Source organism: Electrona antarctica (genome assembly GCF_951216825.1).
Source record: "Electrona antarctica genome assembly, chromosome: 2".
NCBI lineage: Eukaryota > Metazoa > Chordata > Actinopteri > Myctophiformes > Myctophidae > Electrona > Electrona antarctica.
In genome coordinates this window covers 30,441,699-30,444,938 of record NC_136807.1, presented here as the reverse complement: position 1 = coordinate 30,444,938, position 3,240 = coordinate 30,441,699, and positions in this window count along the sequence as shown.

Genomic DNA, 3,240 nt, shown 5'->3' with positions numbered 1-3,240 from the left:
ATGAGTATTATGCTGTATGTGTTTCAGGGATGTTGTGCCTCTTTGATTGGTTGAGACACACTGGAGACCTGATTAGCTGGAACACACTGCAGCTTAATTATTGGTTGGGACTGATTGGCCGGAACCCCCTGGAGACGTTTCATTGGCAGGGACACACTGGAGACATCTGATTGGATGGAGACGCTCATCTCTCAGGCAGCAAGAAGTGTGAAGGTAAGGACTGAAATAAATGTAAAGACAGACGAGGCATGAGTTATGACGGTTATCGCTGCTTGCAGCTATATTTTTTGTACACATTTTCACGTACAAACTTCTCTTCAACTGGGATTTCAGATAGATTGTGCGTAGAACATTTCACGCAAATTGCTTCAAAATCCCAGCAGAAAATCAGGTTTAAGCAGTTTTCAAACTGCTCAAAATGGCGGAAAATCTGAGAGTGGAGCTTAAATGGTAAATGGTGCATTTATATACACACGTGTACAGATTATCTCTCTTACAATCAAACAAACAAGCTCTGCTCTCCTCCGAGGACGATTACAAACTGCTGTCATATCGGCACTCGGCAGAAGGGGCCAGAAACCCCTTTGCCATGGGAATAGAGATGGTTGCTCTCTTGTGGATGATTAATGTCTGTTTTTTATGACCATGCAGTAAAGAAAAGGCTCTCTTTCTCTCTCTCACACACACACACACACACACACACACACACACACACACACACACACACACACACACACACACACACACACACACACACACACACAGATTTTGTAAATTTTTTAATTGAATATTTTCTTCAATCTCTGAAATGTATTCAGAGAGAGACTATATGTGCGTCTAAATGTGATAAAATAAGCAACACAAGTTCATTTGAAATGACCGCACATATAGCTGGCTATATCCCCTATATAGGCCCCTTTTTCGAGCAGCAACCGACATGTCTAAGGTTTCACAAGAAGCTGTGACATGGCTGGTGTGATGCGATGATAAATCACTGTTTACATCTGAACACCGGGCGGTTTGGACTATTTGGAGTATTTTTCGGAGAAAACAAGCAACAAAGAAACGACAATGAGTGGATCCTTATGGGAGGCGCGTGCATTGTTCCTCACGATTGGAAGAACGTAGGCGCTGTCTAGCAGCCTGGGCAGCACGAAAGGTTAGTGTTCAGCTTCGGCTGCATGGTATTGATATAACCCTTACTACACGCCATTTGACGGGTATGGCGACCTCCAGGGTTAAATCTTAACCCGTCATCTGACGGGTTGCGATGCGTTTTGGCGTGCATCGTGTTTTAAGGGCCCCTATCCCTCAGGTAGATATTTTTGTATTCTATGATACCGTGCCAATTTTACTAACTGTATTTCAAAGACCATGCTTGAAAGATGTCTGCATCGTGCCACTATAAAAGCGTTTTCAGAGTTTATCAATTTCAGCCACCTCTTCTTGTATCCTGGCTACCTAAGTATCATCTGATGAAACTTCAAGCAAGTGCTAAAGCTTGCTAATGGGGAGGCAGAGAACCAGGGGGTTCTCAGGAAATAGGGAAGCTGATGAAACAAAGCTACCACCATAGGATAGAAAAAACACTGCACACAAATCTAGCAACATTTTAACACAGTGTTTACCAGCAGCCTGTTAAAATAGCTCCCTGTTTGACAGCCAGTGAGTGGCTCAGAGGAGATAGGCCGCGAGCCAGGCCCAGTCAAATTTGACAGAGTTGAGTTCATGACACCTAAAAAACAAAAAATATTGTTGGACAGTGAATCCAACAGAGATCATAACGAGATGCTACCGTAGATGAGTTGTGTCAGAGTAGTAGTAGTAGTATTCAGTTAGAAAGCAGCTTTGTCGACACTTCCTGCTGTTAAAATTTTCCCTCAGTTTAAACTGCTTCAGTGTATTTGTTTGAACTCACCTCCTGTCCATGTGTTCCTGACATAGAGGTTGAAACCTTTCCCCTGCATTGGGCTTGCTATTGAACATTCAGTGGTAATTGAACAGTAATGAACTGTTATGTGACCTGTGGTGTGTAAGTAATTGATTGTGAAGGCAGTGTTTGTGGGCACAATGTGTGTGCTGATTGGTTGAGCAGACACTGTGCAAGAGAGAGCAGCTGTTATCCTTTTCAGGCCTGGCTGCTGTTACCACTGTGGCCTACAGATGGCGGTAAATATCTAACCCACTCGTTGCCAAGAAAGTCTTTTGACATCTTTTTCTATATTTATTGATTCAGAATGGTCTTGCTGATATCCACCGTCTAGCAGCGTCCCCATCGCTAGGTAACGATCGGCTCACCTTTTTTCTGTCAATGAAATTATTCCCCGTCGTCCGCCGCCATTACAAGGGCGATCTTAAAACCCATTTTTCTCGTAATTGAGGCTCAGATTGAGGTTTAGGTTGAAGCTAAACAGAACAATGTTAGGTAGCCTGGGTTCCAGCTTGAATCGCTGCGTTTCGTGAATCTGTTTTGTCACTTCGCTATAGACCAATTATTTGTTTACAAACATTGGGACTGGGCGCACGGGTGACTGTTTCATGTAATCAATTCCCAACAGATCTCCAAACCTGTTGTTTTGGGGAGCGCTGGTTTCAGTCCATTCAACCTCCTCTTGTGAGTTGGCTAGTGAGGTGCACCCTAGTAGACATTTATACTTCAAAGCCCAACAGTATTGCGCACAGAGAACAGCTGATATACAAGCTCACATCGCATCGCAGATGCAACTGTTGTGAGCGTAGAGGTCTGCGTGCGCGACACCATCGCGGGACAAAGCATAAATTATACTTGATGGACTGCAGGTGCGCGTGCAGCCGTGCACAAATAGGCTCCTCTGCTGCCGTGTTCATGAGCGCACCTCCCGTTCTTATGACAGCGACTGGAGGTGTGGTTTTGAGGACAACTGTTTTGAATTGCTATTATTGTTCAAACACAACAGAAACCAAGGATTATATATTTCAAGGGCGAGAGATCACAATAGAAATCCTAATCATTCTTCCTCCACACTGGGAGAAAAACAGCATCTGAAAGTTTGATGGGGCATTTTTTACACGTGAGTGCAGTTAGAACTTTTCCATTGCATCTTATGAGAGGTGGTGTTCTTCTGCTACCTTTATGCGCGCGCATGCTGTTTCTTATCAGTGTGACGTCGTCTGATAAGGCGTCTATACTCAGTCTGGAAAGGGTCCCATCTCCAAGGTAGGCGGGACATGTAAAAGGGGGAAATCGACCCGTGGCTTCTG